The 10194-nt window shown below is 43.7% G+C and overlaps 1 non-coding gene across 1 annotated transcript; it reads right to left on the bottom strand.

Annotated features, from left to right (window-relative positions):
- Nucleotides 1–9598: 9598 nt before the first annotated feature.
- On the bottom strand, nt 9599–9705 carry LOC138468609 (U6 spliceosomal RNA). The gene has a single exon (XR_011268361.1). It is a non-coding gene; the product is annotated as a U6 spliceosomal RNA (small nuclear RNA).
- Nucleotides 9706–10194: the final 489 nt, after the last annotated feature.

The raw sequence follows: 10194 nt of genomic DNA, 5'->3' as shown, positions 1-10194 counted from the left end.
ACGAGGACCTGTTTCAGCCAGGCACAGAATTTGGTTCAGCCTTTCTAATAAAAAGAACCTCCGCAGTAAGGGAGATGGACTTTTTAATAAGTAAGGTTGAGACTTAGTGAATATGTAAGTTTGTATAATCCCTTCTTGGAGAGAAACATATTTCGCTGCCTGTTGACAGTTGGTAAAAAAGTCCCATCCAAGGCACCTCTTCTGCATTTGGGTAAGTATGTGTGTATGCAGAGTTGATCCCAGCGTTCACTCTATTTTTGTTAGAAAGTTGATGCAAACTTTAGTTAACGAACTCAGTTTTTTGTTTTCCTCATTGCTTAGTTCTTCTCTCAATAATCAGAAAACTGGTGTATTTCGTTGGTTCTGAATTTGGAGTCACTTGTTTATTCTGTGTATCTCAAGCATGGTAGTTAGGGAGATTAGTCTAAGTTTGAGTCTGATTGTACTTAGTGGAACACTTTCAGCAATACCCACAATTCGTCTAAATAAGTTGCCTTCTAATCTGTCAAGCCACTTATTCTCCAGTGATTCCTGGGCCTCAAGGCCACACAGAATTATCGGGACCACACTTTGTAAGCAAAGAGGAGTCCATTAAGACTATTTCCCACATGGGAATAGGTATGACTCATTGTTGCACTTAATTAACTTTTTGCGCTTGTTTCAATCATCGGAAGTGTTATCTGGTCCAGTACACTTGTCTGTAATTAGTGAGCCAAGATATGTATAGGTGGATGTGTTTTTAATTATCATATCTCTAATCTTAACTTTAACTTCAGCTCTTTTGAATGATTTTTTGAACAGTTTTTAAAAAACTTTATTATTAAGTAATTTTTCTTAGCGTAGTCTATCAGAGCAGTTATTGATCTCTTGAGGCCCAATAAAGTGTGGTCTAATATGACAATATCATCAGCGTGAGATAATATTGGTATGTTTGTTGAACCCCACTTAGGTGCAAAGTTATTACATTTCTCCAATTTCCTGGGTAAATCAGCCATATAATGGCAAAAAGCAAGGGAACTAGAACGCAGCCCTGCTTTAAACCTCTGCCTTTGTCCACCCACTTAGTAAGCAGCATGATGAGCAAGCCTTTCTCAATTCCTTAATCAGAAAGCTTGGAACACAGCTTGGTCTTGTTAACGCTTTGGGATGCTTTGCTGTTACCCACAAGAACAACATTCAAAGGGCGTCCATTACCTCTCATAGCTAAAGGTACACAATATTAATACGTTTGGGCAGTTTAGTGTGGGCTGGGGATTGGGATGAGTAAGTAAGGGGATTGTGTGGTGGTTTGGCTATATTGCTAGCTTTGGAAATTTGAAGTGTTCATCTCATGGGGGCATGTTCACATTTTGGATGTGCTTGGTAGAACTAGAATGCATTGCAAAGTGTCTCTATGCCTATGGTCCTAGACATGCAATGATGAAGTAGCTGAGGGGATGCAGCGCTGTCTTTCCTCTGTTGGACCTACCACATAAAATGTTCAATTTTGAGATATGTTTTGTCCTCGTAGTCTTGTTTTTTTTAAGTCAGTTTAATTGTTTGCCTATTCTGCTATCAAATTTTGAATGTGTATATGCATGTTGAAAACATGTTATTGCATATGACCATTGGGAGGTTCACCATTCTAATTTGCCATTTTTAGTCTTTATTCTGAAGACTGTATTTATTAAGTAAAACTAATCTTCCAAATTTCCATTTTTTGACATGCATCGTATGTGTGGTCTTGTTTGAAGGATTCAGGCTAGATGTCTGATCACACTTTATTGTGTAATGCTTGGTATCCAGTGATAAAGTCACCTTGGAAAAATTTAGCTAGGGGGAAACATTTCCCCAAATGTGCACACTCACGAAAATTAAAGCACTTTCCCCAAATATTCTAGGACTGGAGTTAGAATAGTAAATAATACCCATCTTGTATTGTATTAGGTTATTTATATAGCACTCTTTCCCCACTTGTGTGGCCTCAATGCGCTTTTTTCCAGTTGGAACACCCTCGGTGACCGCAGTGAGGGTGGTGTAATATCTACGGAGTATAGTTTAGGAGATGCATGTGTCCGTGATGCCAGTCTAGGGCTTGGGTGGCTGGCAAGGCTTGACTAAGAAGCCCAAAAGAGAGGCCAGGCATGTGGGTGGGCGCTGTTGAGAGTTAGTGATACATTGCTATTGTTGAGAGAGTCAATGTTTGGCCATTTATACCGAATTCCTTTTGGATGGTATTCGCTGTATGCTAGTGCCAGAGGTGTTGAGGTACGTCAGGTGTTTCAGTCTGGGCGGCTATGTGTGGTGCTAGACCGGATGGGTCTAGCCATAGAAGGATTCTACCATACCTGGATGCTTAACCGTGCCTGTAGCCTGTGTCCACACTGGTGATGTTCAATATATGTACCGTGAGCTTCGAAATTGTTCGGCTGGGGTGATCTTTGTTCAGTGCAGCAGAGGAACAAGCCTAGATTTGAGAGTCCTATACCATTGGTGAAGCCTAGGTTTCGAATACATTTTGTTTTACAGTATAAATGCATTTATTGGTGGATAGGATTAGTTTAAGGGATCCTGTATGTAGGATTTCACTAACCATAAAGAAAATGTGGGTACGGGGGCTACACCTAGATGTGAGAATTCTGCACAGTGGGAGAGAGGCCTCGGTTTCACAATGCAGAAAGCTTTGCCCTGCAACAAACGTAGATGGAGGCCACACACAGGCCCAAGGGACCCGAACAGTAGGAGAGATGCACATGGTTCTCAATGCAGTAGGTTCCACCATACAACAAACAAAGATGGAGGATACACTACATCCGATAGTCCTGCATAGTGGGAGAGAGGCCCAGTACTCAGAACAGAGTAGGTTTCGCCCTGTAATAAACAAGGATTTAGGCCACACCTAGACTAGAGAGTCCCGCAGAGCAGGAGAGAGGCCCATGCGCCACAACGCAGCAGGAACCACCAAGCAATAAACAAAGATGGAGGCTACACCTATACTAGAGAGCCCTGTATAGTGGAAGAGAGACCCATGCTCCGCAATGCAGTCGGTTTCGCCATATCGTAAGTGAAGATGGGGGCTACACCTACATTAGAGAGTCCTGTATAGTGGGAGAGAGGGCTAGACTTCACTATGCAGTAGGTTTCTACATATAATAGACAATTATGGAGGCTACACCTAGATTTGAGGATCCTGAATGGTGGGAGAGAAGCCTAAGTGTCACAATGCAGTATGTTTCATCATATAATACAGCAGTCTTCCGCAATACAACAGGCACAGGTTGCCTGCCACATGCAGACCCGAGAGCACATCTGCAGTGGGAGATTGTCAAAACTGAGAACTCCCCAAGCAAGCAATTCAGACTAAGAATGTGCAGTGATTCTTTAGTGATGGACGTGTGGAACCCTGGGCTACTTATCTCATTCTACATGGTCTCTCTTTTGGACGATTCTGGTGGGCGGGGGGCACAGTGAGTATGTTGCGGTTGTGCCACAGCAAATGCTGCTGGCTTACCTGGAGGACTTGTCGGGTGGGGGTGTTGTTGTGGGAGGGTTCATAGTGTTTCAGGGATGCCACAACGAAGGCTGTTGGCTTACCTGGATGACTTGTCAGGTGGGGTTCTTGTTGTGCAAGTGGTGGAGGTGTGTCAAGTGAAACTGCTGCGGGAGCTGCAGGCCCCTGTGCTGTGATTGATGTAACCAGCCATCCAGACGGACTGAACGCGGGCTTTGTCCTGCCTTGTTCTGTGACCAGTCTGGCTGAGCATCACTATTCCAGGGTGTGAGGGGGGACACCACGCGGCCTCGTTCTAGGCTGCGGTGGTGTCTCTCCTCGCACTCTACACACACAGCAGTATGGCTATTCATAACACCCAGATTGCTTACCTGTTAGGCCCCCGGGCCGTCAATGAGACCTTCAATTCAGTAGGTCAGCCTTACCTGTGCTACAGTTAGGTTACACAGTGTCCAAATAATTTACCCATCAGTATTAGATCCCCCGTGGTCTGCCTCCTCACAGGCAGACGCAGCACCCTGCAGCGCCTCGGCTATTCAGGTTGTCACCATAGCAACCCACTCGAGGTATGAGTTTTGTGTCGGAACCTACAGTTTTTAACACTAGATGCGGCGATAGCTTTATAACATTCTTTACAACAACAGGCATTTCAGATGTGATACAAGCCCGTGGATCGACAATTTTGATTGTTAGTTAGCTACATGCCCCCACCAACATGGCGTCATCCGCAGCATTGCGCAAGCGCGAGGCTGCCATGGCGACCATTTATAAACTCGCATTCGCGAGCCGAGCGTCTGACTAGTGGACATCTCGTACTCTGCGACCGTGCTTTGATTATAGGTAAGACTGTTGGAACCCTTGAACAGCCGTAGGGGCTGTATTATCGATTATTTTGCAAAACGCATATATCCCAAATCGTTAATATGCATCTCATACGAATTCTGAGCCCTATTCGTGGTAGTCACGGATCCCGCCATTTATTTTGGCTTGTTGCATTTTCTCTTAAGTTTACCAGACCTTGTTAACTCTACTGAGTTATACTCCATACATTTCTTAGGAGACTCTTCACCGTCATTACCCTCGTGGTTTCCTCAGTAATTCCATTTCGGTCCTTTGATTAAATACAGTACATGCACCGTGTGATTGACCTCCTAACAACCCACTCACATCCGGGGTGATCCATATTCGCCTTTGAACGCGGTGAGTGTTACTCTGCTTTTTGCTTTTTGCTTTCTGACTTTGTGAACTAAAATTTAAATTTTCACAAGCTGACATTGATTTTTTTCGCTCACTACACAGATTGTAAGAATCTCGATTTCTAAATGTCAATACTAAGGTTAGTGCATACCTTTGGGTGTTCAACACTTATCTTTTCATTTATAGTTCCCAATTAGCTAACTAGTTTATTTATATTTCCCTAGGAATACCCATTTAAATTTGAAGGAACTTCATATTTCCTGCCCTGAAGATGGATTCATCTGAATCCGAAACGCGTTGGCACTTAACTACATCTAGGAGTGTTTAGGACTGAAAAATACTTTTGTTATCTACAAATATGTTTGTTATCTGCAAATATGAACTATTGTATGTTTAGTTACAGAAATCCTATGTTTCTGGACACTCTACACTTTGCCAGTTTATTTTGAAGTTGAACGACTATATGTATTGTACTGTACAATTGCACCAAATGAAAAGGTCTTCTGATGCTGCCTGTTAAACACTGAGTTTGATATCTGATCCAATTGTATATTTGAGATTTGAATTGGAATCTAATTTCATTTTATTTAATGTTTTCTGTAATGTGTCTAATTACCTTGTGACATATAAAATACATGAGTTGTGCATTTGTAGTGTGAAGGTTCTTGGTGGCTCCTGAACAGACTCTACCAGGTGGACATTCATTTACTTAAAATACACAGTTACTTAAAATACACAGTTCATGACTGTTATGTACATATATGAGTACTAGATTACCCAAGTCTATCGGAGAGCTCTATGTACACCTTTGGGAGGGTGCCTTCCGGTTAATGGGAGATCCCCTCTCACGATAGATCATTAAACCACATAGGGGTTTTTACCCCATTAGGAGTGCAACACAGGGCTATCGGTTGGCAACACCCAATGTTTGTTTGATGTCCTTTCTGTGTTTTGATCTCGAGTGGCCTCGGGATCTGCCCTGCTGCACCTGAAATATATTTATTTAACTAATTGATTGCTCGAAATCTGTAAGAACAAGCATCTATGTTTATGTTTATTTTTTATTTTTGATTATATGAACTTGCAGTAGTGCCTCCCACCCTATACCCCTTTATGTTGCGGTTGTGCCACAGCAAATGCTGCTGGCTTACCTGGAGGACTTGTTGGGTGGGGGTGTTGTTGTGGGAGGGTTGATAGTGTTTCAGGGATGCCACAACGAAGGCTGTTGGCTTACCTGGATGACTTGTCAGGTGGGGTTCTTGTTTTGCAAGTGGTGGAGGTGTGTCAAGTGAAACTGCTGCGGGAGCTGCAGGCCCCTGTGCTGTGATTGATGTAGGGGAGTTTTTATTAGTGGTGTATTCTCAGGGGTGATGGATTAGGAGAGTATTGGGAAAAGCCAGGTTTTAAGGGCCTTCCTGAATTTCAGGTGGTTTTCAGTGCTACGAATGTGTAGCGGTAGGGAATTCCAGAAGATTGGCGCTTGGACGGTGAAGGAGGAACCACCACGCCTTGTGGAGCTGTGGGGTGGGATCACTAGGCGAAATGCTGTGTGAGATCTGAGGTTCCTGGAAGGTTGGTAGGGGACAATTTTGTCTCGGAGGAATTCCGGGCCACTGTTGTGGACTGCATGGTGGGTGATACACATGGCTTTAAAGGTGATGCGTCAAGCAATCAGGAGCCAGTGGAGGACACTCAGGGTAGGGCTGATATGTTCTCTGGCAGGCAGGTTAATGAGCAGGCGTGCTGTCGCATTTTGGTTTCTTTGGAGTTTCCTTAGTTGGGATGCCGGGGCTCCTAGGTAGAAGCAGTTTTCGTAGTCTAGGCGAGACAGGATGATGGAATTGATGGCTGAGAAAAGTTGGGGATAGGTGAGGTAGGGGAACATCCACCTGAGAATCCGTAGGTGGTAGAAGCAGGTTTTGGATACACAGGTAGTGTGTTGGTTGAGGGATAAGCCTGAGTCCAATGTGCATCCAAGGTTTTTTACCACTTTTGAGCTGCCAGTGTTTGTCCTAATGGTTTGACCCACGGGATTGGTTGGTGGAGGAGCGCTGTTTTACCGCAGGCTAGGATTTCCGTGGGGAAGGACTTTAGGGGTGCAAGGAAAGAAATTGACTACCTGGTGACATTTTTCTCAGAGGGCATTTACACGTAAAATCTAATGCCCTTGGGTATCTTTATGCTACATAACGTCACATATTTTTTGGGCTCAATGGCATGTCTGTTTTTCTTTGACAACTGTAAGTATAGCAAAAATTAAGCTTGCATGAGCTGCCAACATTTAGCCAATGCACTTCTCTTACGTGATTAGTAGGTGCAGCAGTTTTGCAGTTTGGGCAGGACATGAAGGCCCCCTCTGCATTTTTTAATATAAATGGCTTGACCTCGTATGTCTACACCACACAAAGACAATGTACACATGCTGTTTGTGTCAGCTGGAGGAAACATTATTTTGTTTGCTTATTTGTATAGCACACCAAACCCCTAGGCATCAGGGCGCTGGTTACAGGAAGTGCAAAAGTATAGTACAAAGTGTGGGTACATAGGTCATAAGTCATTTGTGCAGGCACACAGGTGATAAGTCAATTTGTTGTAGCAGAGTACCAGATAGTACACTGCTATAGAAAGAAGGCATACTGGGGGTTATGCGTCTAGTGAGAAAAGCCACGTTTTGAGGATTTTGCGGAAGGACCAGAGGGAGGTTTCAGCCCTGAGATCAGGGGGTAGGGCATTATAGTATTTAGCTGCTACTAGAGGGAAGCTGCGTCCTCCAGATTTTTGTAGTTTGAATTTAGGTGTCAAGAGCAGGTTAGATTGAGAGGCTCTGGTTGGTCTATTCAATTGAGTTTTCTTAAATGTATTGCAAAGGTATTTAGGGGCAGTGTTAGCTAGACATTTGTATCTGAGGTTGAGGGGTTTAAGGTGTATTCGCTCATGGATATGGATCCAGTGGGCAATTCTGGCTGAAGAGATAAGTTATTTTTTGGGATATTCATCACTGCTCTCAGTGCATTGTTTTGAATTACCTGCAGTTTTTCACATTGCTTGTGGAGGTTCCAGCAAAGAGGGCATTACAGTAGTCAAGTCTTGACAAAATGAGGCCTCTAGCTAAGGTGAGGCACTGGTAGTTAGGGATTTCAGACAATGGTTCAGTGGACTAATGCATCCACTACAGGAGCCTGTGTTTGACTGAATGGTCACAGGTTTGAATCCCAGCAGGTCCCCTCAGCTCTTCATTCTTCTGAGGTTGATAAAATTAGTAGCATTATGTTGGGTGACAATAAACGTCCTTTATCTGTCAATAGCTCCACGATTCCCCTCTGGAGATGGAAATGCATTCACAAATACACATGCTATGTTATCCACCTGCCAGAGCTGGGTTCATATCACAAAGGCTTAATTGCCTTCTGACTATCACTATCCTACACAGCAGTTAACATGGATCAATCCTTTGTTTTTTCACAAGTTTATTTAAGTCATCAAAACAACAAGACAACAAATTATACAGCAGAGCAGTAAAGTGATGGGAGGGAGAGGGACGGTTAGATCTGCAATAGTTGTCATGATATAAACACAAACAGCCTTGACATAACCTGCAGATTCGAGTGATGGGTTTGTAGCAGCTGAGTCGTTTCTCCACAAGAATCTCCACAAGGGTGTTCTGCAACAAGCAAGGACAGCATCAATGCCCGAACACACCTACGTGGAAATTCCATAAACAATAACATAGCAGACAACACACATAGACACCAGCCAGCATAGCACAGGCAGAATTGCCTTTCACTAACCCGAAGCACAACTCCTCCATGAGCTACACCACCAGGATTCACTTCTCATTCACACAGCTCGTTACTCGCCTTATATACATCACACGCTCATGCTTTAGTAGAGGTTGGAGGTCTATGAGCCAACCTTCCACTTGCAGCTTTTTCTTACTCATCCAAACCTTCAGTATCTGTTTCTTGGTCATGATTAGAACCCTTGTTCATTTATTTTGTCATTTGCATAGCGCCTTTCACCATAATTATGGTCTCTGTGTGCTTGTTGGTTGAAAACCCGGGGAGGGACTGGACTCACTGGAGTCCAAATTTGGGAGGTGCTATCATGCATGTGCACATTTCATCCATTAAAGTTATGTGTGGGTTGCCAAGACCCTGCTAGTCACCCATGTCTGAATGGCGCGTGGATGGGCGCAGCACAGATAAACTATTAATTAAACAGTGTGGATTGTGTTTAAGGAGATAGAGAATTACGTGGGACGCTAAAGTTCGAATTTTTGTTAAAAGTAGCTTGCGATCAAGTTATGATGGCCTTTGCTAGCGCATGAGTTATTTACTCGTGAGTAAAGAATAGGCCGAGCCAGATGGCAATCATATGACCATTCATTACCAGGTGCAGTCTCCTCATAGCATCAACCCATCAAGCCTTGACTCTGTCACTGTCCCAGAGCAGGTGACGCAGGTCTCCCTTGTCAATCTAGCCCACCCCCTCCAGCAATGATCACTGTTAAACAAGCCCCAGCCTGTGCATCTGTTTAGATGTCCTGCACAGGCAGCAAATGATTCTTTCTGTAAGAGAAGTAAAATGTGGGTGACTCATTTTTAATGGAATTAGATCACTCATTCTGCTCCCACTTGTTATTGTAATTATAGCAAGGGACTTTACAAATCTCTCCTTTCAAATAGCGAGGCCCCCTCCTGCATCACGATGACTCACCCTCATGCTTGAAGTCCCCTCACCCCACAGCTCTCTGTAGTGAATGTGCCTTTAGTGAGAGGGCACGCATGAAATGAAGGCCCTCTTTTCTAATGAAACAGATACAATGAAAACAAAGGAATGAAATGTTACCTAGAGGAATTCCCATTGGGCAAGAATCTTTCTCGACCATCACTTTTTTTAAATTATTTTTTTTAAAATATGGAATGCTTCACGAATTTGCATTTCATCCTTGAGCAGGAGCCATGCTAATCTTCTCTGTATCCTTCCAATTTCAGTATATGTGCTGCCGAAGCAGGCACCCAGCCATCACTTTTAAAAGTCTGAAGAAAGCTATTAAAAGGTGCGATGTAGTACCAGTTCGATGGGCCACAGCATGAGAAGATGGCACGAGAGACAATGCTGTGGCTTTAGATGATGCTAGAAGCCAAGAGCAAGCAGTCAAGGTAGTTTTGCCTTCTTTTATAGAGCTTACTGGATGGCAATAGTCCACAGTTATTCTCATTCTGAAGGGGCCCCTACGGGACCCTCGCGTATGGAAACAAGGCACAATCACCACACACGAACTGATACGCCAGACACGAGGTTGTATTCCCAAAAGCTAGGGTTTATTGCAAAACAATTATTCTCAGTTGGCCAACTGGGTCCCACGCCCGCGATGTGTTTTTCCAGAGCCCGGGGGACGCAAGAGAGAGAGAATCGCACAACAGTTACATATATACAAAGCAAGCATCTTACAATCAATGGTGACACATTCAATACCGGCCATAATGTATTTCCTTTGAATTGGG

This window comes from Ambystoma mexicanum, chromosome 4q (assembly GCF_040938575.1).
Source record: "Ambystoma mexicanum isolate Mex_15411 chromosome 4q, UKY_AmexF1_1, whole genome shotgun sequence".
Taxonomy (NCBI): Eukaryota; Metazoa; Chordata; class Amphibia; order Caudata; family Ambystomatidae; genus Ambystoma; species Ambystoma mexicanum.
The sequence above is the reverse complement of the archived record's forward strand: the minus strand, read 5'-3'. Positions and strand labels throughout refer to the sequence as shown.